This window comes from Saimiri boliviensis, chromosome 5 (assembly GCF_048565385.1).
Source record: "Saimiri boliviensis isolate mSaiBol1 chromosome 5, mSaiBol1.pri, whole genome shotgun sequence".
NCBI lineage: Eukaryota > Metazoa > Chordata > Mammalia > Primates > Cebidae > Saimiri > Saimiri boliviensis.
The window spans coordinates 58,241,379-58,267,505 of NC_133453.1; the positions used below are offsets into that span (position 1 = coordinate 58,241,379).

Genomic DNA, 26,127 nt, shown 5'->3' on the forward strand with positions numbered 1-26,127 from the left:
TTTACTGGTGTTACCATGTTACTCTTGCACTATATCGTTTTTTTCTTTCAGGCTTCACAGTGGTGCATGATACAGACATGACAGATATTACTCATATTAGTAAAAAACACTAATGTCTTTAGTAGTGCACATATTTAATAATGTACAGTGGATATTTGATTGCAATAATTCTGAAGATTGAAAACTGCCAAGCAGAGAGGAGTAGTGAGCAGTTTATACCTTATTTTGCTCTGGGAGAATTAACTTTGGTGAGCTTTCAAAATCTTGAAGATATAGCTGGAAGCCCATATTTTCATGAATCTCTAGATTACAAAAATTTAATCCAAGTGCTGCTGCTTCAGACAGATATATTGAGTTCTGTTTAATTCCATAATTGAGACTATTAGCAGAGTTTGCCTCTGGAGATTTAGAGAATTCTTCTCTGCCCCAGTCTTAATTTAGACTGCCTAATGATGAAAAAATTAAAGAATTTTTAAAAAATTTTAAAAATTGTAGTTCTTGGAAGGTTTGTGTCTTTTATTTTGTTTTGAGTTGGAGTCTTACTCTGTTGCCCAGGCTGGAGTTCAGTGGCCAATCCCAGCTCACTCCAACCTCCCTTCCAAGTTCAATCAATTCTTGTGCCTCAGTCTCCTGAGTAGCTAGGACCACAGATAGTTGTTCACAGGGTTATAGGAATTGAGACCAGGCTGTGACAGGAGAGACCTACCAACTTCATCCTTCTCCCACCTCCCATTACAGGTGAGGCTATGACAGGAAATTGGTCTGGGGTTTGTGCTCTGCTGCCTGGACCAAACTGTGAGTAGCTCAGATATGTGCTGTGTAAGATAAAACAATCAATAGATAAGGGGAACAACTGCGATGATCTCTTCCAGGCCACTGTTGCCATATTACACACAAGTAGGGGCTGAGGGGGAAGTGGCGTCTCATCTGAAGGAAACAGATAGTGCCACTGTCAATCAATGAAACAAGTATGACCTCATTTAAAACAACAGGAACAACAATAAACAGGCCTACTCTAGAGTTTGGAGGTGTCTGGATACTCCCATTTGTGCATTTGAGCTGGTCTCCATGAGCCCAGAAGTTGTGGGAGTGAGTGAGGATCTCTGCAGTCCAGTTGCGTCTGTGAGTCCTAAGTAACCACCACTGATAATAGCTGTTGGTTACTCCACATTAGACTTCCAGGTCTTCAAGGAGGTCTTGCTAAACTCATAGATTAGCATCACCAGTGCTAAGGGGAATTAGAAAGAGCCCTCCCTAGTGCTGAAGAAGTATCTTCAGCGTGATCACTTCACCTCAGACAGGCCTACCCCAACATCCACAGAGCTGGGTGGGAGTACAAAGGAGACTTGCACTTCTATGTCCAAATATTTAAATGTTATAAATCAAACTACCTAATTTCCTGGAGGATGTCTCATCCTTCTACCTTGACAAATCTGTCTTCATAATGGCTTGCAAGACAGTTGAAATTTAGAATTCTCCCTCCCCTCCTCCCCCGCCTGCCCATCACCCACAGAGCTCTTTTTCCATGCTCACTCTGTCAGTCTCATATGAGGAAGGGCCTTGTTCACCATGTGTGGATATCCCAGGTCATGCTTCCAAGCTCCACACACCCTCCCACAGAAAACAGTCACCTTTAGCTGCACATTGAGCCCCAAGAGTTGCACACAGGGATGCGTTAGCCTCAGAATGGGCCAGAGAAGAAGCTTGAAGTCCTTCCAAGCAGAAGAGTCTTGAGTCCTGGGTACCCAGAGAATGGTCTAGAAAAGGAGAAGTAGGCCCAATGGATTCTGTACCCCAGAGAGAGCAGCATGGCTGGAGGAAGGTTAGAGCAAGTACCGTTGCCCAGTTCTAAGAGCAAGAATGCCTGCAGAGTACCATTTTCCCAAATGACTGCCTCCAAAGTGGGAGCAACAACAGAATCAACAGTGAAATGGAAAAAAGGGATCCAAACAGAAGAAACTGTAAGGATTAACAGCCAAATGTGGCAAACTATCAGAGATCACAAGATCCCTGAGGAACTCTCAGAAATAGCTGTAACACTTTGAGAGAAGCTTATTTCAAGCAAATAGACCTTTGGAAAGATCACTCTAAAATTATAATTTGAAAATAAAGGGTTGCATGTTTGGAATATGGATGACCTAGGAGCAGCTTACATTGCATCATTCCTTCCTTACAATGCATTCTCTAGGTAGGATAAAACAGGCTCAGAGGTGATGAGACTGATCTGCAATCACATTTCCACAGCACAGGAGAAATGTCGAGTGCGCTTACGTGTCAAAAATGTACTGAGAAAAGTAGCCAGAGCAGGTCAGGAAAGTTTAGGGCAGGTTTATTAATGAGAACTTGGCAAAGTAACTTGCTCATACCTGGAAACACCAAAAAATTCTCATTCCATTGATTTCCCTTCACAAACCTTCCTACCTGGCTGATTTTTGCTGTTGAGTTAATTGACTTCCTGTTTGTTGAGAATTTTTAAATATAGTTTTTCTATTCCCTTTGCCTTATTTTCTGCAGTGGTGTACGGATTTCTCTTCCTCCCCTCCCCTCCCCTCCCCTCCCCTCCCCTCCCCTCCCCTCCCCTCCCCTCTCCTTTCTTTCTGACAGAGTCCAGCTCTGTCAGCCAGGCTGGAGTGCAGTGGTGCAATCTCTGTTCACTGCAACCTCCGCCTCCCGGGTTCAAGCAATTATCCTGCCTCAGCCACCCGAGCAGCTGGGACCACACCTAGCTAATTTTTGTATTTTTAGTAGAGGTGGGGTTTCACTGTGTTGGCCAGGCTGGCCTCAAACTCCTGACCTTGTGATCCACCCTCCCTAACATTCCAAAGTATATTTCTTAATGCTAAGTATAATGGAGTTCTACTTTGAGTCAATATCATTATTCCACTTCCCCGGTATAGGATTACTGGCCTTATTGAGCCACTCCTTGCCTCAATCTCATGACTTGGGAATTTTTTTCTGGCCATTTTTAATGCTTCTTTCCCACACTGTGTGACTAATCTTATACCCCTAGACATCTACTACACATATACTTTGCACTTTCAATGAAATTTTAAAAGTAGTCAAGAGCGTATATAACCTATTGAGCACCTAAATTGTGCTAGATACCTTTATCTTCATAGCAATCCTCCATGATAAAAACAACAAAGCAGAGATAGCACTCCACCTGGACAGGTGAGGAAACTGGCAGAACTGCTTAAGGCCGGTAATGGTGAAGCTAGAATTTCAGCCTCAGCCTGACTCATTTTGTGTCCTCTTTATTATGCCAGGCTCCTCCTGTGTTTTGTAATACAGTAATTTATTGAGCATGCTTTTTCTGAAAGAAAGAAATCATTATAGTTACTACTCTGTGACCCATAAAGTGTGGTTGTCCTGAAAATGTTAGAGCTAAAAAGAATATTAGAAGAAATGTCTAATCTGATTCTCTTATTTTATAATCCAGGAAATAGGAGCTTAGAGACATCGAATGATTTGCTGAAGATCTTGCAGTCGGTTGTATATAACCTTAGATCCTTGTTCTCTAAACTTTTATTCCAGCTTGTTTGTCGGTTTCCACAGACATTTTTAGGGGCCTATATGAGCCCAATTTGCCAATCCTGAAAATGTAAATGTATAATATTCTCTGTGTCACCATTTTTTAATCTTCTCATTTCAATAATAAAACCCCATGTTCTCTAAATGACAGTTTTATAACTTTGAATTACAAGTCCACAACTAAAATTCAGAAACTGAAAAAGTATATACAGATAGTGTTACCTTTCAAAATATAAATGAAAAGTTATTAATGTTTTGTTATCAAAAGACTGATAACATCTAGAATATTTTTAAAGGTAGAGTACTTGGGTTTTAAAAGAAAACCTTTATGCCATAACTATTCTATTAATAACTATATAATTGCCCTGTGAATAAATTACTGAAATGAATTATGGTAACTACTGTGATTTATAAAGAGATAAAGTGTGGCAAAATTTACTTAACTTCAATGATGTAAAGTAATTCCCAGTAACACACTCAAATAGAACAGCTTATGAACCATGGATCAGAAGGCTAACATGTAGAGGCTCAAAATGAAAGTACTAAATTAAAATAGTGACTTGACATTCATTAGTAGTTACATCTTGATTCTCCAGCATCCTGCCATTTCTACCATATCATTAACAGACAGTAAACGTTATGTCAAAGAAAATGGGTGGGTGGGTGTACGAAAGGAAATGCTCTATCCTTGCCATTCCTGGGGGGAATTATGCCATAAGGAATTTCACAACAAACTAAAAGGATTAAGGTTAAAAGAAAAAAAGCTCAACCAAAAAAAAAAAAAAATTGTATGTGTGGGATCACACACGTTTTCAAAGCAGTATCTGATTTATTATTCAGTGTTGCTCAGGCATAATGTTAGAATTCTTACATGCCAGGAGCCAGAAAACTCAAAGGTTAAATCAACAGCCAGCTACTTTATTCAGCTTATCATGTGTGTGGTAACAGGAGCAGTAGGATAGATGTTAAAGAGTTTTGCTACCCACCCACCTACCTAATCACTCATCTGTATATCTATCATTGTACTTGCTTTACACCGTGTGTAAATGTATGAACAGCCCCATATTCTAATATTTACTCAGTTTGCTTTGGGAATAATCATAAAACAATTATGTTATTTAAAACTGCTTACATTTTTAAAAATTTGGGTAAGTCAATAAGGAAATCCTCAAAACAATTCCTTTCATGAATATACCATATTTTTTCCTTTTGGAAAACATAATTTTTCTCTCTTGAGAAAGTAGCAAAACATTTGATCCTATGGATATGTGTGAGATTTTCAGGCAAAATTAATGACTAAATATAATCGTAGAACTTTTTATTTTATAAGAATAGCATAGTGTACTGATACAATATACCAAGTTATATGGCGCGAAGTTTTAGAGAAGTCACTACCCTAACATATCTCTTATTTGAATTAATTATAGGCAGATAAAGGGATTTCAGTATAAAGTAGTGTACAATACAAACAAGGTGAAAATAAATGTATAGTCTTTCAATTTTCTGAGAAAATATACACATTAGATGATAATATAGCCTTGGCCACCCATCAAAAACATCTATGCCCTGCTTGTCCACAGCTACTCTCAGCTGTCTTTAACTTCCCTGCTGTCACAGTGGAAGAAAGTTCTCTCCTTCTTTCTAAGGCCAAGTTCTTCCATGTGTCTTATGAATCCCATCTGTGAACACCTTCTATATAGACTTTGTACTATTACCTCTACTCTCTCTGCACTGTATCCACAAACTCATTCCCTCTCATTAATTCTCCCCCGTAACCTTCCCTTGCAACAGCATTTAAACTTGCCTAAGTCTTTTTCATCTTACACACACACACACACACACACACGCACACGCACACAGCTTTTCTGTCCTACTGTCCTTCACAGCCAAACTTTGCAAGCCTTGCTATCTTGAATTTCTTTCTTCCTTCACATATGTATATACTTCTCAATCTACTTCAATCTGAATGCCACTCTGCCTAAACTACTCTTGCTTAAGTCATCAATGACCTCTGTGTTGCTAACATTCACGGCCAGGTTTGATCTGGCTTTTAACTAACATCTTCTCAGCATTCAACATGGGGAATGTTCTCTGCTTCTTGAAATAGCCTCCTTCCCTGAATGATATGCTGCTTCCTTTTTCTCTGTCTTCTCTATTTTTCCCTCCCAGTCTCATTTAGTATCTCTTTCTCCTATACTCCATGTTTGAATGATGGGACTCCTTGGGGAACTGTCTGAAGTGCTCCTCTTTTCTCTTTCACAACACTCACATCCTAGGCAATCTTAATCACTTCTGTGTTTCATGTACCATTTGTATGCAGACAACTCTCAACATATATACCCAACCCAAACATGGATTCTACAATCCAGAATGATATATCTGATTGACAGTTCAACATCACTTTGCTATAGCACAGACAGCTGAAACTCAACATGTCTAATTCTGAACTCTGTTTTGCACCCAAACCTTTCTGCTGGTGTTTCCTAATGAAGAGTGCACAACTTACTCCCTATTGCTTTTGCCAGAAACCAGAGAACAGGGTTGGACCAAAACTCAGACAACAGCAAACCATTTGTTCAACATTTATTTAGTGGGTGTATTAGTTTCCCAGGGCTTTCATAACAAATTATCACAGACTTGGTGTCTTAAAACAACAGAAATTTATTCTTTCATAGTTCTGGAGGCCAGAATACTGAAATCAAGGTGTCAGCATGGCGAGTTCCCTTTGAAGTCTGTAGGGAAGAAAGTTTCCTTGACCTTTCCAGCACAGGAGGTGGCCCCAGGCCTTTAGGCTTGCGGCTGCATAACTCTAATCTCTGCCTTAGTCTTCACACGGCATTTCTCTCTGTGTCTCTGTTTCCTTCACTCTCTTACAAGGACACCAGTCACTGAATTTAGGGCCCACTCTAAATCTAGGATGATTCCATCTTGACATCTTTAGTTACCTTTGCAAAGGTTATTTCTAAATAAGGTCGTATTTTTAAGTTCTAAGTGACATAAATTTTGGAGAGGGCACTATTCAACTTACTACAGTGGGAGTAGAAAGGAAAAAATTTCTTAAGTGAAAAAATGTAGATAGAAACGTACTCTCTTCCACTGGCCAAAGCAAGAAAATAGTCTGGGGAAAAAAACGGCAAAACTCTTTTCACAGTTTCCACAGTGTTTGTTATCTCAAACTGTAATTTTTTTTCCCTTTGATCCAAACTTAATAATTTACTGTTCAGTATACAAACAGATTTTAGAGTAGCACTTTCCAGTTCGAAGTCTTGAATCTCCCTTTAAAGTACAACATAAGAGTACTGTTAAATTGACAGATCTCTGTCAATGTATAAGTGCTTGCAGGAAACTTTGATATTTTTTCCTCAAATTGATTGTGTGCTATATATATATATATTATATAATTTGTCAGGTATGTGTTTATCAGACCCTATTTGAATGAATGAAGTTCCAAATTAGCATAACTCAAAGTTTTATTCCATATACAGAAAAAAAAAGTGCTTCCTCTGTGCAGTTTGATGTGCAACAGGTGACCCATTCATCTTGGTTTGCCTGGAAATTTCAGTTTAGTGCTAAAAGTTCAATATCCTGAGGACCTCCCTCCCCCAGTTAGTTAATTACCCCACTGTACAATTAATTTACCTTGATGCACAATAGCTCATTATCTCCACCTGCAAGAGAAGTCCTTTCTCTCTCTCATCCAGGGATCCCATTCCTTCCTGATTGCATATTCAGGATTCCTTAATGCTTATGGAAATGTTAGAGTCTGGAAAAAGGGAATATTGCCTAGCTTGGTCTCTGTCAAAGCTCTCCCAACAGGGAATGATACTAGTGGCTTAGGAACCGGGCCTTGGAAACCTGTGAGTAAAGGATATAAGCTGATAACAAGCCCCAGCTTCTGTAGCAACCACAGGAATCAAGGTAGCATCCTACTCTGTGGAAGCAAATATTTGGGGTGAGGAAGTGCTTCCGATCTTCAGTGATATGTGGGCACATCCTGCTGGAGTCCTCCCATAGAGTGGCTATGCCTTGTGAGTTATAGCTCTTTCAAGTTTTAGCCAACTCACGGGCATTTAACAGTGTCAATTCAGGCTGTATTGTACTTACCTTGCTGGGCACTGCTTTGTTGCCCATTAGCTATGAGAAGTCTTTGTGAATGCTGGGTCCTAGGGATCTCCCAGGGAGGAGAGGGCAAGCTTGAGAAAGGGGAAGTGCTGCTTATGCCCTAAAGGTTGGCTCCGAACCCTGCACAGCGGAGACCCACTGTTCTAATGGCTACCACTAGGACCAGAGCAGAGGCCTGCCACAGAGGTTCCTAGGGAAAGGCACCCTCACTGCCCCTACCACCACCAGTGTCATAGTCAGCCATGGATTTTCATTCCCTGCCTGACCAGAATCCAAGGGATGTATAGCTCTGGTCCTCAGCCTTCTCACGACTTACCCACCTGCTAGGTACTCACTACCTCCTCATGGACCCCAGATCACTGTCTTTCCAACTCCTTCCCTCTTCCCAACATTTTCCCTCTCCTGGGTGACAACTCCTCTTTAAAAATTGAGTTTTCTCTCCTTATATCTGTCATTTTAAGGGAAGCCACCTTGGTAATTGGCTGGTGATTTTCTGACTCCATTCGTATTGTGACATTGTTAATTCATCTCCTAAAGGAAGGAAAGCAAACCTTCAGTTTAATATCTAGCTTTGTGCCCTTCTGCATTATATCTTAGTAAATGATTGATAGAAAAACTAGAGTCATGGCTACAGGGAAAACATCAAGATGAGTTCCAGGTTTCTATAACGGAAGAAATGATATGTAGCTCTTCCTGGTTTCAGTAAACAGAAGAAATGGTTCTGTAGTAATGATATTTTTGTAGTGAAGACATATGATTCTTCTGCCCCTTCTAGCCATAGACACCCTTGATTGGGGTCCAATAACTGATTTCCTTTACACTAAAATACTCTACCTGGATTGAGTAGTGTCCAAGGCTCTGGGGTCATGTACTTGAACACTACTACTCCATTGTCTTATTTTCTTCCCATTTTGTCGGAGCTCAGCAGCAGTTAATCTAATATATGTGGCTGCTGTTTGCTTGTTTTTTCTATCCACAGCTTGAGCCATCCATTTGTTTATTTTGGTTCTTTTTAAAAGGCCCTCTTTGTGGCTTTAGCTCTGTAACTAGATGGAGTGGAACAAGGAGTTAATGTGTAAAGTTTTTCATCTTCAGAGAGTTTCGTTTCAAACTGACTCTGGGTCACATGTGCACTGAGTTCAGTTTTTGTTTGGATAGAATGCTTCAGCTTGGAGAGAAAGAGCAGGAAGTGGGACATTCCAGCCCCCAGGCAGCAGCTTCTGCTTGTCAAGACTTTCTTGACAATAAGGTCACAGACGTTTAATAAAGGCGGCTCTGGGAAGTAATTTACAAATTATGCTAGGAACAACAACAGAAAAAGGTTTATTATTAAACTAGGAATGATATGTGCACACTAGCAGAAATCAGGTTTTAAAATAAGTTTACCTCCAATCCATGTATCAGGAGACTGAGCCCATTACAGAGAAAGACACTTTAGGTGGGAGGGAAACCAAGGCTAGGAGTAGAATCATACTTCCTGCAAATCATCTGCGTGTGTAGAGGACATTAAGGAGGAGAAGTAAAACACGCTGCCTGCGTTGTGAAGGCTGGTAACCAGAAAACAGAGCAAAGGGCTGCTCTTAGGGACACAATGAAACACATTCAAGTTTCAGCCATGAAGTGATCTTGGAGGACAAGAACAGCCATCAACCCTAGGTTGGTGCTTTCTGAATAAGGAAGCCAACAAAGAAGACATAAAGCATGGCTGCAGCTTCTACCATTATAACATGACAAAACATGCATTGAAAGTAAATGATTGATCACCTTCTGGTCTTTCCTGACGTCTAGGGTTGACGAGTTCTTGGCATTAAGTAACTGTTTCCTGTTTCTTTCATTCCATCTCTGGGAAGGTACCAGCATACATTCTACATCATTCCACCGACTGAAAAGGAGACCCTGTGTGGGCCTGGATAAACCAGAAATAAGCTCTGACATCTTTCCTGAATTCAGAAGAGGCAGTGCTGTCTTTGGGGAGAAGACTCAAATACCACCCAGTGTCAGGATGATGAGTTTATGGTTAATTTAACATAGCCCAATTTCTCAATTATGCTAATAGTCAAATAAGGGTCAGACTGTCAACATCTTCAAAGAGAAAAGATGGCAGATAATGTACTTTCTCATTGTAAGCATACTTTATCATTCTAATGTTCCACAAAGAATCTACATGTACCTGAATCAAACATTCTAACCAGGCCAAGAAATCATTCATGGAGTAGAAATGGAAACTGCCAAGTTCATTACAAAGCACAGCTGCTTGGGAAATTAATGGACTCTTATTGATGTCTTTTTTTCTTTTTTTTTTTTTTTAAGCAAGAAAGGATAGTCTGTCAAATAAGATTGTTTATGGATTCAAAATTGCCCAGGTCACCAGTTAGTTATGCTCAGAATGGTAGCCTATTCTTAAAGGATGCAATATTGTGCTAGTCTCCCAGCACACTGTGTTATTAGTAATGCCATTTGTGTCTGAACTAGGAGGAAATCCAATGTCAAATGAAAAGAGTTTCTCCTTTTCATGAATTAGCCTTTCTTTAGCTACGCCATCAAAAAAAAAAAAGTGAGGACACTGCTAATTTCCCAAATCTTTTCCAGGCTGGCACTGAATGGATTCAAGTAAATCATCGAATGCCTTTATCTCTGAGTGACTCATGCTGTTGAGAGCCAACTTTATGGGTTTGAAACCCAGCTAAGCTCTCACTGCCTCCTTTGTCTTTTTACATAGTACAGCTAGGTTTAAGTGAACTCAAAGTTGTATTTGAACTGTACAACTTGTTAATAGCTATCCCATAAAATTGTATCTGTCAGTCCATTGGATCTAACTGTTATGCCGATATAGTCTTTTCTTTGCAATTTAATGTATAATCTTGACATACTTCTGGGAAACTGTGACTCTATGATATAACTTTATAATGTGGTATGTCCACCTTCTCTAAATTAACTTTTTAAAGATGACAGTATGCATGAGAGTGCCATTAATCACATTTTACATTTTAATCTAACATCAGAAAAGAGAATCTTGTCTAGCCAAGATAAACTTGAGAAAACAGCAAAGAAGGAATTTAGCTAGATGTTTTTATTAAAATAAATGACTAAATCAAAATATTTTTTCAAATAAGATAAAATCAGCCCTGCCCTTATTAGGAAAGAAACAAAAGGTTCAATTTCATATCAAGGGTGTATATCTCCTTTCTTTAGGAAGAGTTCAAGGATTTGGAAACTTCATGTTGGAGTTCCTAATTATTGATTTGTCTTAGAACTCAAGAATTGCTTCTGAGTGAGTTTCTGAAGATATAAGTTTGTTTCAGACTATGAAAAAGTACAGAATTTCAAATGGTCTTAAAGGCCAATGTCACTGTTTCTTTAAATAATTTTTCTCATATTTGATAAACTCATATTTCATGAGTGTAGAAGCAATGTGAAGTTAGTGCTCCCAATCCTTGCATTTCAATAGATCAAAATCAAGTTCAACTAAAGAGCCATAAAGATAAGCACTATCAATTTGCTAAGCTGTCATTGCAAACACAGGGACTGACTAACCCAAACAGGTTATATGACCCATTCAAGCAAAAGATATTTTGCATCCTTCCTTGTGAATAAAAGTGCTTACCACTGTCATTTGTATCTTAAAATACACAACAAATGCTAACACTTAATTATGGCTAACATTTGTCAAGTTCTGGCATTTGAGACTGATGGTAATAAATGTACCCTTCCCTCAAGAATTTAAAATGAAATATTCAACAGTTTCAATATATAGTTAATTAAAGACAAAAATATCCAAAAGTACTGTAAGAGTAAAACTGAGCTATATTTTAGCAAAAAGTACAAAGAGTTTTAGGACACTTAAGGTTGAGACAAAAACTGACTTACATTTTTATCACAGTTCAGGTACCTACCAACAATATAACCTTAAGCAAAGTATTTATTCCCTCGAAGCTTTGGTTTACATGTATTAAAATTGGATATTATTTTAGAATATTACTATATAGATTAAGCAAGAGAATTCATTTTTTTTAATGAAAAGCAAGTATTGTCGGGTTTTTTTTTTTTTTTAAATAAGGTTAGGCCGGGCACGGTGGTTCAAGCCTGTAATCCCAGCACTTTGGGAGGCCCAGGCAGGTGGATCACAAGGTCAAGAGATCAAAACCATCCTGGTCAACATGGTGAAACCCCATCTCTACTAAAAATACAAAACATTAGCTGGGCATGGTGGCGCGTGCCTGTAATCCCAGCTACTCAGGAGGCTGAGGCAGGAGAATTGCCTGAACCCAGGAGGTGGAGGTTGCGGTAAGCCGAGATCGTGCCATTGCACTCCAGCCTGGGTAACAAGAGCGAAACTCCATCTCAAAAAAAAGTAAAATAAAATAAAATAAAAAAGTTAACTTTATTTTATTTTAGTTTTAGGACAGGGACTCACTCTGCACCCAGGCTAGAGTGCAGTGGCGTGATCATGGCTTACTGTAGCTTCAAACTTCTTAGCTAAAATGATACTCCCACCTCAGCCTCCCTAGTAGTTAGGACTACAGGTATGTGCCTACGTGCCGGAATACTTTTAAAAAAAACTTTTTATAAAGATGAGGTCTCCCTATGTTGCCCAAGCTGGTCTGGAACTTCTGGGCTCAAGTGATCCAACCACCTTGGCTTCCCAAATTGAGGGGATTATAGGCATGAGCCACAGTGCCTGGCCTCAAGTATTGTAATTAATGAAAACTTGCCCCTATGCTGCTTGATATTCTCAAACTATGTGTTTTTCTAAAATAGAACTATATTGTTTCTGGTAATGCCATGATTCTGATAGGTGAGCTAAGGCACAGTCATTAGGATCGGCATGATAACATTCCAAGATCTTCAGGAGTTGGAAGATGGGGTTTGTGAGATCCAGAACTGTCTCATGCACTACTGTTACCACTTAGGACTGTGAAGTAAGGAATTCACTTAAACTGTCCTGCTTTTCTTTTGCTCCAGCTTCTTTGGATCAGCTGGATTTTAGTTATCTAAGTCAACCATGCAGTATCAGCGGCAGTATAAGATGAAACAGATGCACTGATGAGAAAAAAATAATGTGAGATGACAACACTTTAGTTACTGAAGTTCTGCACAACAGGATGTTCTTTCCACACCACCTCTTCCTCTCATTCACTGGGGATGACAAGTTACAGTGCTTTGATGCTTGGCAACTTATCATTCCAAAAGGAACTTGGCATATCAATGAGTTAGAAATGTGTGTTGAAGTTGCCTTCCTTTTTTTACAGGAGTTTCCAGAGAAACCTGTAGATGTTGGCAGAGAACATATAACTTTTTAATAAAAATATAAATTAAAGCCTTTGAAGGAGCTAGCTATCTGAGGAGTTAAAACTTACAAGACCTATTACTATAAAATTTCTGTAAAAGAAATATAATTGTTAAGAAATCTTAAATAGATAGCACTGGGGAAGATGCCATAAGACATGAAAGATCTAGCAATCATAAATCAACTGATAATGATACCTAAGGGTATTAGGTAAGGCACATACCAATATTTAATCAACAGTTAACTTATGTGCAGTCACCCAACATTTACTGAGCGACTATTGTATGCCACATACTATGGAAGCTGTGTGAAATATGCTAATATGAAACTGTCTGACCTCAGAGTCTATGGTTTAATGGTGGAAATGAATTTAAAATTTATAATTTTTGATGCTATACAACACTATACTATTTGTGAATATAGTATTAGAATCACTAAGGGAAGGTAATCTTACTTGGAAGGCTTCAGAGAATTCTTGGCTGATGTAATACCAGCTCTAGGCCTTAAAGCATGAGTGGGAGTTAGCTGCTGGTAAATCAGGAAGGAAAGGCCATTCCTACAGTTTGAGACCAGATGAGACCAGCATTGTTCTCTGTAAATGCTGCTACAGGTAAGAAACAGCATTTACAGAGAATACTAAGCAAGTCAATGTGGAAGCTTAGCTTAAAACAGACAATGACAAGAAAACAACAGTGGTATGTAGTTTGTGAAGATGTCTTTTTTTTTTTTTTTTTTTTTTGAGGTGGAGTTTTGCTCTGTCACCCAGGCTGTAGTGTAATGGCGTGATCTTGGCTTACTACAACCACTGCCTCCCAGGTTCAAGTGATTCTCCTGCCTCAGCCTCCTGAGTAGCTGGGACTATAGGCACCATGCCTGGCTAATTTTTTTTATTTTTGGGAGAGACAACGTTTTACTATGTGGGCCTGGCTTGTCTCAAATTCCTGACCTCGGTCCACCTGCCTCGGCCTCCCATAGTGCTGGGATTACAGATGTGCCTGGCTGAGAAGCCTATTTTCATATTAAAAATTTTAAATACTATGTAGAGGATCCAAAAGATGGTACAAATGATGAATAGCTGTTGAAGGCATTTAAGCAAGGGAACAAAATGAGTCAAATTTATATTTTCATTAGAGCTTTTGGATAGTGTTGTGGAGTATACATTTGAGTAGAAAGGCTAGAGGTGCAAGAACCGTTAGAAAACTTGCATTAATCCAAGCAAGAGATGACAAAGGTCAGAACTAAGATTGTGGTAGTAGGAATGGAGAAAAAGAATTCACTCAGGATGCGTTTGGAGACAAATTTAGCCAGGCAAGACAATTGATAAAGTAAGGGGTATAAAATGAACATCTGAATTTTTCATTTGGGTAATCAAAATTTGGTGAAGTCAACAAAGAAAAGAGAATGCAGTAGTTCCCCCTTATACACAGTTTTGCTTTCTGTGGTTTCAGTTACCTGCTGTCAACTGTGGTCTGAAAATATTAAAAGGAATATTCTGAAATAAACAATTCATGTTTTAAATTGCATGCCATTTTGAGTAGCATGATGAAATCTCATGACATCCCACTCCACTCCACCTGTGACATGAATCATCCATTTGTCCATCATATCCACACTGTAGATACTGTGCATCCTAGTAGCTGTCTTGGATATCAGATCAGCCATAGAAATTTGAAGTGATTGTGCTCAAGTCACTCTTATTTTACATAATAGTGGCCTCAAAGCACAGGAGTAGTGATTCTGGCAACATGGAAATGCCAAAGAGAAACTGTAAAGTGCTGCCTTTAACTAAAAAAGTAAAAGTTCTCCACTTACTAAGGAAAGAAGAGAAAACATATGCTGGGGTTGTTAAGATTTATGGTAAAAGTGAATCTTCTACCTATGAGATTTTTAAGCAAGAATAACAAATGTTTGCTTGTTTTGCTGTCACACCTCAAACTGCAAAAGTCACAGCCAAAGTGCATGATATTACTTAGTTATTATAGAAAAGGCATTCAATTTGTAGGTGAAAGGTGTGAAGGAGAACATGTTCCAAATAAGGACAATGGGGCTTGGTTCTACCTGAGGTTTTCGGTATCTACTGGGGGTCTTGGAATGCATACCCCATGGATAAAGGGGGACTACTATATTCTAAGAGGAACCAATGGAAGAGGAAAGATGAAATTCAACACAGTCAGTTGTACTTGAGAGGACAGTGAGCTATCTAGGTGACAATGACCAATAGAAAATGGAGGTAAAAATTTTAAACTTGAAGAGTTGAGACTGAACACACACACACCAATATATATATTCTCATATATATATGGTAGTCATTAGCAAGTAGGTATTAGTTCAATCAAAAGAGATTTTTATCTTAATCTGTTTTATTGCTGTAACAAAAATACCATAACTTGGGTGGTTTATAAGCAACAAACATTTATTCCTCACAGATCTGAAAGCCGGGAAGTCCCGTTCCTCATAGACAGCACCTTCTAGCTGTGTTCTCACACGGACAAAGGGGCGTGATAGCTCATTGGGACCTCTTATAAAGGTACTAATTCCTTTCATGAGGGAGGAGCCTTCTTGATGTAATCATCTCCCAAAGGCCGTGCCTTCTAATATCATCACATTGGAGATTAGATTTCAACACATGAACCTGGGGAGAACACAAGCATTCAGACCATAGCAATTTTACTCAGATGAATCATCTGGAATGAGAAGAGCAGTATATGGAGGATGTAACCCAAGAGTATGGGAACATTTATATTATGAGTAGAAGAAGAGGTTTCTGGAAAAGGACGGTCAGAATGACACAAGAATAGCTAGAGGGCCGCCGTTTAGCAAATATTAAGAGAAAAAGAAGCTTCCAAAAATAAAGAATGAGCCACAGCACCAAATGCAGCAGACGCCCAGCAAGATAAGGACTGAAAGCATCCATTGGATTTAGCAATTAATAAGGCATTCAGTGACTCTGGGGAGAATCATGCTATCAGAGTGACAGAAGAGGAAGTCAGATGTGAGGGCAGAGGAGCAAATGGTGATAAAGCAAGTAGCGAAACTCTTCTTTTGAGAAGTGTAAATCTGGGATAGTACTATGGGAAAGCCAGTGGAGAAAGAGGTTATTTGCTAACTGATTGTAAAAAATGGGATTCACTTGTACACATTTACGGTTGAGAGGAACATAAAAAGGTACTTTTTTTTGCTTAATAAAATCTAAGATACTATGGATCTGACAGCTTTCTTAAAATTTATTTAAAACCATATTTCATTTCCCACCAAATCTTTGATCTATGTGCCTCAAATCCTTCAATTTGGACTGACTGTGCTTTTCCTAACAGTTTCAGAGACATAATAGAGAGAGAAATAGGAGGGGGATGACGAGGCCCTGAAACATTCAGCCTGAATAATCACTTTCTGAAAGGGTTCAGGTTAGCTGGTTCAAGTTAGCCAGGTCAACTTGGTTAGCCAAGTTGGCTGTGTTCCTTTGACATGTATCCAAACTGCAATCTCAAATGCGAAATAATGCAGAGCCCTGAAAAGTTATATGTTACAAAGTATGGGCTTGCTCCAGTTTAAGGGTTATTGTTTTTTCCCAAAGACAGGCCATGGTATCCGTAAGTGGTGGTTTGAAATGAAGGCAATTACTTAGTTATCTTATTTCCCAGCAGAAGGTGCCACCTAGCAATTACTGTTTGGCTGCATTCCTCTTAGTATCATCCCTCCTCCATGAACACCCAAGGGTGTTGAAAGCAAGGGCATTGTGACAACACTCTTGGGCGTATGGTACTGACTTTGGCTAGCCCAGCAGCTCTACCCAGTTTCAGGTGGCAGACTCTTCTCGGTTATTACTGTGATGATAATACCAGGGAAAGTCAACACACAAAGTAAAATTTATTTTTCCTGCTTATCTGTTACTTCTGGTTATTTCACATGTTTGCTGTAATTATTTAAAAGTAAATCTTAAGGACTTCTTGCATTTGGAACATGAACCTTGAAGTTACAAAAAGAATTTATAGTAGAACAATTTGTAGTTCTTTGGGTATATACACAGTGATGGGATTGCTGGGTCAAATGGTATTTCTATTTCTAGATCCTTGAGAAATTCCCACACTGTCTTCCACAATGGTTGAACTAATTTACACTCCCACCAACTGTGTTTCTATTTCTCCACATCCTCTCCAGCATCTGTTGACTCCAGATTTTTTAATGATCGCCATTCTAACTGGCATGAGATGGTATCTCAGTGTGGTTTTGATTTGCATTTCTCTAATGACCAGTGACAATGAGCATTTTTTCATGTGTTTGTTGGCCTCATATATGTCTTCTTTTGAAAACTGTCTGTTCATACCCTTTGCCCACTTTTGAATGGGATTGTTTGTTTTTTTCTTATATATCTGTTTTAGTTCCTTGTAGATTCTAGATATTAGCCCTGTGTTAGATGGGTAGAATGCAAAAATTTTTTCCCATTCTGTTGGTTGCTGGTTTGCTCTAATTGGTTATACTTTTATAAGCTGATTTAAATTCTTTTGGGAAGGAGATGGAATAGCCATAAACTTGTAAAAACCCAGTAATGTTCAGATGGGGATACAGAAATCAATTCATGACAAATTCACTGACAAATTAGAATGCAATTAGCAAACTGAAGATAATACATAAAGCTAGAAATATATTTTCCCGGTGGCTTCTAGAAGTAAGTTGGTAGCATTTATATCTCTCCTTTGTTTTTGAAAGATACATCTACCAATTACTCATTCTAGACAGATAGTGGAAGATGAATTTAGGCTGAGTGAAGACCCATCCTAAAGGTATAGCTATGAGCATTAACATATCAATTACTAACCTCCATGTCTTTCCTCACCTTCTAAACTTCTATTGAGTAATGATGTGGAACTGAACTCTGCATCCCCATCTCCCTCCTCATACTTCCTCCCAAAAGACTGTTCAGCTACTTTCCAAACATCCTGATAGAGCTTGGAATTAGCCATGATTTCTAGAAAATTATGATTTATGTATAAGTCAGCAAGCTCTCTTCACTGAGAACCTTCAAGGCACCTGAGAAAAATCTTCAGGTTAACCTGCTGAGAAACATGTGAGTTGCTTCCTAGACTCTGGAAAATATGGCTAAGTTGAGATAGGTGATACATCTCTCTTGTATCTCTGAGCTGACAGTTTCACAGCTGGCAATGGTAGCTGAGATCCAGAATAGCTCCGTGAAATAGCGAACTCTGGTAAGAGTTTTCAAAAGCTCATTCCTGGGAATTTAACAAGTTTGCTGTTCCCAAGTTCTGGCGAGATGCTGCAGCTTCTTCTGTTTAGTATTGGAGCTACTTCATTAAAAACCACAGGAAATAAAACACTAGTGTCACAATAAGCCACATTATTTTTGTTCATGGCTCAGAAAGAAAAAAGAATCAATAAATAATAACTGACTAAGAAGAGATAATTAGGTACAAAAACTATAGTTGTTTATTGGCAAAACAAGAAGCAGGATCACTGGATTCTCATCTATCCTTTTTCCAGAAATATTAAAATATGTTCAGATAACAAAAGATTTGGATCTAAGATTTATAACACAGCTTAAATTTTAAATATGCTCTAAAATATAAAAAACAAACCATATTTTCCAGTACTAAGATGGTAAGTTTTGGTAAATCAGAGGTCAGTGTTTTCTGTGTTTTCAGTATAATTATACATTGATTGATACATGATAGGTACTAAATTAAAACATTTTTAAATTTCGAAATTGAACTTCAAATGTTCTTACTTAGAGAGAACTAGAAAACAAAGGACCATTATTCTGAGAAGCTTTGTTTTTGATAATCTTTTCTTAAGGATGGGGGGAAAAAAGCCTTTGCCTACTTAGGAAAGAAAACTTTACATTAAGAAATATTCTAAGTTGAGTTTCCTAACATTTCTAAGGGCCGACAGTATTGTAAATGCTTTCCTGATATCGCTGTACTAGTGCCGACAGGCTACACACTAAAGAATTCATAGGGCATGTAACACAATACACATATACACACAGACACACACAGAGACACACACACAGACACAGCTAGCTATGGCATGTTATAGACTTGCCATTATCCTAATTAGTTATCTGCCTCCACTTTAATAACTACTACTGCTGTTTCTTCTTTTCCAGGCTACTAGCCCAATCTTTGTTTCTCCATGAGTGCAATCGCACCTTTCCCTACTCACAAAGTCCTCAAATCCAAGTCATGAATCCAATACCCCTGATCAAAAGATTGAACTAGTATAGGAGAAAGTATATAATTGGCCGAATGTGGATTTTTTTTAAAAATCATCAGAGCAAATTGAGTAACACATAACAGGAAAATTAAAACGATCTTTATTCACACTATTGTTTTCAAAAACGTGAAATTTTACTATCGTGCCAAACCATACAATGACTAACCAGAGAAGCCAATAAAACATGACAGTTCCTGTGGAATTAGGTAACAATGAAAACCTAAAGGCCTTGTTAAGTATGTGCCCAAAGGCCTCTTGTCATCAACCACCTATGCCAGTTATTAAAGACCAGCATAGACACTCACAACATTGAAGGAGGTCTTATTTATCTTAGAATTACTGCATTAATCCACAATGAAAATTAAAAGGAGCTAGATGTGAGAATAAAAACCAAGACCATCAACAGCTCTCCTCAACACTGCAATTATTTATTTGCATAAATAATAATTTGTATACGAGCAAGCCTGTGGGTGTCTTGAGAATGCCTGTATCAATCTTGTAATTGTTCATTTAAAACTGAGTTTAGATTTTGATCACAAAAATTTCACTATATCTGAAAGACAACCTAACGGTTTTAGAAACATAGGAAGATATTTTTATGTTGCTGCCTAGAAACTAGAAACCATTATAGAAGGGAAACTTTAGACTACAACATTCTGATAATGACACTCCAGTTTATACCTTCTCATAGTTATTTTACTTTATTAGTCCTTAACTATCTCATCCTCTAAATAGAGATGTTTATGTCCTCTCCCTCTGCTATACTGCTAAGAGATCTGTTAGGTAACCAATTGAAAAGGTGTCATGATATATTTTTTACAGACATAAAGCCTGTGGCCCATTTCTAAGAGGCTTTTACTTTTTCCTTCTCCAGAATGGGTCTGGCTTCCTTGAAAACCTCAAAGAGAGGAATGAGTTAAATGCTGAAGACACATAAAAGCACCTCTATTCCTACTGCTCCCATTAAGCTATGACTCATTCTCCAAGGGTAGGGTAGTGGCTTCCTCTGGAAGTTTAATGTCACATGCAAATTGCTCTGTTAGGTAGCAGATCTAGTCTGTGAGACAACATTAATGTATAAAACATATAATTACAGCACTCTTCGTGTCAAACTAAATAGGGCAGCAAAGTATTCACACAAAGCCTGATGGATTAGCTGTGATCAGAAGAATAAAACTAATGCTGGCTTTAAATGTCATTTCCTGGTAAAGCCAAGCACTTTTTTGGGTGGTTGGCGGGGGAGGGGGTTAGAGACAGAAAAAAGAAAAATCGAGTTTAAGGGAAAAGCTTACCAAGTTCTCACCTTATGTTACTCTTTGGAAGGGGAAAATTTTTCATAGTCGTTACACTTAAATACATAGATTTGGCTGGATTCAACTCTTAGTATCCACCCACACACCTCCATCTACCCCTCAATGACTCTTTTTCTTCCTTTCATTTCCACATCTGCAAAGTGAGATAGTAATAATAGCACCTGAGTTGTTGTGAGAAATGAGATAATTAAACACTCGACCCATTCATCATGAGAAGTAATAAAGTCAGTCATGAAGGCAATTTCATTTTATGTTTATGGTGTCCTGTTGGTTATTGCAGATAAGAGAGAATGGATCTGTTGTTTAGAAGTATATACTTACAAGCTAAAGTGGAGAAAGGCTGGCAGGAGGAACTATAAAGGAAATGATTGACAAATGACAAAGTAACACTCCTCCATCTTTCCTCAACTATTTTTATTGTTGCATGTGAATTAAAGTCTTAAATAAAAACAACTTCCTTCATATCAGAAAATTGGCTTTGGATAAGGAGTTTCCAACTGGAGGGTGACTGCTGATAAAAGGGCTTGGGGAATGTCATTTGTTAAAGTTATTAAGAGCTTGATGCTTATCATAAAGCTCTAAATGATGGACAGCTCTTCCTTAGGAATCTGGTTAGGGGGACACCCCTGAAAATATATATAGAAATAGATATATGGTAGTCTTATTTCCATGTTTTTCATACACACAAAATTGCATGCCATTTATTAGTTTTTAGACATTGGTTTGCCAGCTGGGACCCTCACAGACAGAGGAGAAAGTTCAGTGTGTACCAAATGTGGCTGGTCGAAAGCAAGGCCTGGACATTGTAACAAAAGAATGGCAGCATTATCCCCTCCAGCAGGTGGAACAAAGACGAATGAGAGGGCCAAGCCCTTTGAAAGCTATTAAAGATTAGTCTTTGACAAGCAAGCTCCTTTCAATAGTGACTTCTATTGTTTCCTAGGACTAGCTGGCCGGCTTTCTGGTTACAGTTTGCTCAGGTCCACACAGCATAGTTACTAAGGCTTCTGGGCTCTGCCTGAAAATCTGCACTAAGCCACGTCTGCTGCTCTTGTCACATGAGATACAGGTCCTGGGGTGGTGTTCCCAGCCCCCACGTGGGAGGAGAGGACTGAGACAGGCCTCTTTGAATCCTTTATCTTTCTTATTTATTTGGCTCTAAGTTGCTGTGAAAAGGGGTCACTGTGGAATTGCTTGCAGGCACACTCATTCTGAGGCTAGCAGAGAAGAGGGCAGATTCTGGGGAGCCCATATGCTACAGCCAAGAGCTGTTAGAGGCCAGGCCTTCAGTTCCTTCTGCAAAGGATAGACGGAGCCTTCTCTGCAACAGACAGATAAGGCACGTCCCTTGGCAGACGGTGTTTTGATACAGTGTAGGAAATCAGATAAGAAGTCTGGCGTGCAGATGTGGCAGCAAATGGTTCATCAAAATATTCTAAAAGTCAAGGTCTGGGTGGGAGTTTAACCTAGCACACATTAATTGGAATAGAATTAAGAGTAATTAGCTGGACTCCGTGGCTCATGCCTGTAATCCCAGCACTTTGGGAGGCTGAGGTGGTAGGATTACTTGAGGTCAGGAGTTCAAGACCAGCCTGGCCAACATGGTGAACCTCCTCTACTAAAAATAGAAAAATTAGCCGACTGTGGTGGTGGGCACCTGTAATCCCAGCTACTCGGGAGGCTGAGGCAGGATAATTTCTTGAACCTGGGAGATTGGAGGTTGCAGTGAACCAACATTGAGCCACTGCACTCCAGAAAAAAAAAAAAAAAAAAAGAACTGAGAATAACAGGAAATGTTTCTGAAAGGGTTATGTTGAGGATCAGAAAACAATACCCTAAAAAATGGTGATTTAACATGCCGAACTGAAGTCTCAAGGTCTCTTGACCGGCACCTGTCTCTCAATCTTCTATCTCTTCCAAAGCACAGAATGAAGTTATTCCCTAACGTTCTCTTATCTGCCTAAAGTAGGAACACACCAAAAAAGAAAGCAATTACCTCTGATCTCTTCCCTGAGTTTTCGTAAACTGAACTCATACCACAGGAAGCAAGACTGAAGTCTGGCAGCAATACCTGGATAGACTTTTGTCACGAATCATTGTATGCTCTGCAAGTTTAGTAGATTTTGTCCCAGGCCTATGCATACAGTGTTCTTCAAGCCCATTGAATTCCCCTAAAAATCATTTAATACTCTCCCCGCAATATCATCTACACTTCCTTGTCTCCCCTTTTCCTATAAAGAAGGGTGTGTAACCATCTCTACCCCACTATGTGGTTGAGTTATCACTCTGGGGTTCTCTACTGTACACGTCAATCAATTTGTATGATTTTTCTCCTGTTAATCTGCCTACTGTCAGTTGATTTTCAGAGAACTTTTGGAGTAGAAGGGGAAGTTTTTCTTTGACCCCTACAGTTATAATATTATTGCCAGTAGAAAGTATTATGAAAGCAAAGTGAAAGAAGGTAAGGGTGGCCCTTAATTTAACCATCAGCATTAAAGACGACAGTGAAGATGAGTTCAAATGCTATGTTTCTTTACAAGTGTTTTATTGACCGTCAACACTAACAGGTTTATGTAGGTGAGAATCATGTTATTTTCCCAGATATGTGCACTCTCTTCAGTGTGGAATTAGGAGGACAACCACTTGAGAGGTTAAGCCCCAGCCCCTTATTTTCAATGATCTCTAGATTAGAATAAGGTACAGACAAGCTTAGGGTTGAGAAAGTGGGTAGAATTAATTTACTTGATCATGAAAGTTTCCGAGATTCCTTGAGACCATGGCTCAATGGATATCTTTCTTGAGGATTTTCTTTTTGTCACTTTTCAAACCTATTTTTCCTTTTGCATCTGTGTATTGCCTTTTTGCTGGCCTCAATACACTTCACATCAAAGGTGAGAAGACATTCTCAAACAGTACAGTACCAAGTTAAAGTCTTGCTTGCCTGGAAGGGCTTGTAATCCATTTCATGATCGTCATCTGAAGGGCCCCACTGGAACCCAAACCCCTGTGAGGCCTTTAATACTATATGCTTCATCATTCAGCCCACTTGGAGTAGACCCACCTTGGAGAGCACAGACATATACAAAATAGAGAATGGGGGTACCATTGCCCCACCTAAGTGTAGGCAAATAGGATATTTTGTTGTGGCATTTTTTTTTCTTTCTTTCTTGATAATTTGCATAATTGCAATACTCTTTTGATTCACTTTGCCAGTGGGGAATTGGCTCCTAGCCCTGTAAACTGCTTTTATAAAAAGCTGGAAGTCAAGAAGTAAACCATGTTGCTCCAATTAGCCTCAAATCTGACCTAATTCGCTGTTGGACTAAAAGAGAACTTTTTAGAAAAAAATAAAATCAGTGCCCATGACTTTAGTATCTGAGCCCTTAAAAAAGTGGTTTCTGTCCTCCTAGCTGAGAGAGAACTGAAGCCTTAACATTCTCATTCAAGGCTATCGTCTATGCTATCCTCTTGCAATAGTTGCACTAGGACTGGGGATGAGGGGAGACGGTGAAAGATGAAAGGAATATTTTATTACTGTTACCCAGTCAGCCCCTGCTCACCAACTGGATATCAGAGAGTACAGTGAAGCAAAACTCACCTCCGCTAGAGAAAGGAGGGAGGTGGTAGGGAGGTGATAGAGAGACATTCTTTGTAATGGAGAAGTGTGTATATTGGCTGAAGAACATGCATTCTGTTGTATGCTACTGATTGTTCAATTTGTTTACATGGTAACTCACTTATGTATGCTGCTGCCCTTTGTTCTTTAGTAAAGATAGATGATCCAGCAGAGCGAATCTTTGTTTCTAATGAGCTCATCTGCTCCTGCAGTCTGTGCCACACCTGTGATTATAATTAGGACCCATTGCTTGGGATGCTGTAATCCTTTCTAGTGAAACCAATTGTGAGTTCACAAACTGAGTTACTTAGCAGAGAATGCCTGAATTGATAGAGTCAGCTTCATTAGTCCCTTTCATTGGTTATTCCGGCTGCACTTAACCTTCCATTAAGATGTAGCCAGGTGTGGTGGCTCATGCCTATAATCCCAGCATTTTAAGAGGCTGAGGCAGGAGGATTGAAGCCAGGAGTTCGAGACCATCTTGGGCAACGAAGCAAGACCCCAGTCTCTAATTAATTAATTAATTAATTAATTAATAGCAATGTTGTGTGCCTGTAGTCCCAGCTACTAGGGAGCATGAGGCAGGAGGATTGCTTGAACCCAGGCGTTTGAGACTGCCATGAGATGTGATTATGCCACTGCACTTCAGCTTGGGCAACAGAGTGAGACCTTTTCTCTTTAAAAAGACGTAGATGGTTGACTTCTTTTTATTAGCATGGAGGGATCCTCACATTTTCAAGGGAGTTGTGACATTAATACATTGCAACTGATTGTAACTAGTACACTCTGGCCAAACATAATGAGGTGAACTTTTCTGAAAAAGATACCTGCTACCAAGAATTCTAAGTATTGCTGAAGTCATAGCTTATGGATGAAAGAAAGCGAATCCATATAGAACCACAAGAAGAAAACTCCTAGGAAATGTTCTTCATAAATTATTACATGTTGACAGTTCATTTTGATCACATCTTTTTTTATGAGATGGGTATGTTTCAGCACTAACAGAGTCTGTGCTATTAAGATAATTTAGTAGTATGAATAGTCTGCCATCAAGAAAGAGCAGCCTGACAGTTTTACACATTCACTGTCTTTAGATGAAAAAAACTTAACACAGAGCTTTTTTGTTTCAATTATACTAAGACTTAGGGACAGCAGGCCTTGTTCTAAAGTAACAGAGTTGCTTTTTCTGAAGAGGCATTGTTTCTCTTTGATATAATGTTCCTTCCTAGAGACTTGATAAGAAAAGGAATGTGTGATTACTGGGTTTGTATGCAGTTTGCAGTTATAACATCTTTTTTTTCCCAGCATCAAAATAGGAGGAGTGGGTTTTTTAATCCACTTAAAGTAGATAAGACTCCACCCTTGACAAGGTTTGATTTCTAAAATCTGAGCCCAAATATTACAGCCTTCAATTGGTCTATTGTATTTCAGTCAGACAAAGGGTTTTTAGTCAACTGCAGTGGCATTTCAGTCTTTTAATCCTGCTGCAAATTACTGGATGTATCACGAAATTTTTCTCTGGCATGTCAAATAAAATTCAACTTCGGAAAACAGAAGAAATAAAATTGAAACAAATAAGAATGATCTAGGACAACAATAATTAATTCCCATGTTCATCTTACGAAAAGGGCTTTTGGGTGGAATGAGTGTGTTTCACAAAAATACACATTTATAAAAGTAAAACTGCTTTTTTTGTTTTTGTTTTTGGTTTTTTTTTTTTTTTTTTTTTTTTTTTTTTTTTTTTTTTTTTTTTTTTTTGAGACGGAGTTTTGCTCTTGTTACCCAGGCTGGAGTGCAATGGCGCGATCTTGGCTCACCGCAACCTCCGCCTCTTGGGCTCAGGCAATTCTCCTGCCTCAGCTTCCTGTAAAACTGCTTTTTAAACAAGGCCTGAATATCTCTAAGGAAAAATCCCAGAATTTCACAATTAGCCATGAACATTGCTTCAAACTGTTGTTCTCAAAGTGTAGTTCCTGGATAATCAGCATCAGCATCACTTAGCAATTGATAGACATGCACATCCTTAGGTC

The 26,127-nt window shown here is 38.8% G+C and overlaps 1 long non-coding RNA gene across 3 annotated transcripts in view; it reads left to right on the forward strand.

Annotated features, from left to right (window-relative positions):
* The window catches only part of LOC141584576 (uncharacterized), a 162,409-nt gene that overhangs the window by 100,413 nt on the left and 35,869 nt on the right, over nt 1-26,127 (forward strand). Inside the window, exon 4 of one of the 3 annotated variants that reach the window (XR_012517691.1) lies at nt 9,504-10,760. The exons of the other annotated variants lie outside the window; for them this stretch is intronic. This is a non-coding gene — a long non-coding RNA (uncharacterized LOC141584576). Of the gene's footprint in view, nt 1-9,503; nt 10,761-26,127 lie in introns of those variants that run through there. 3 annotated transcript variants of the gene reach the window in all.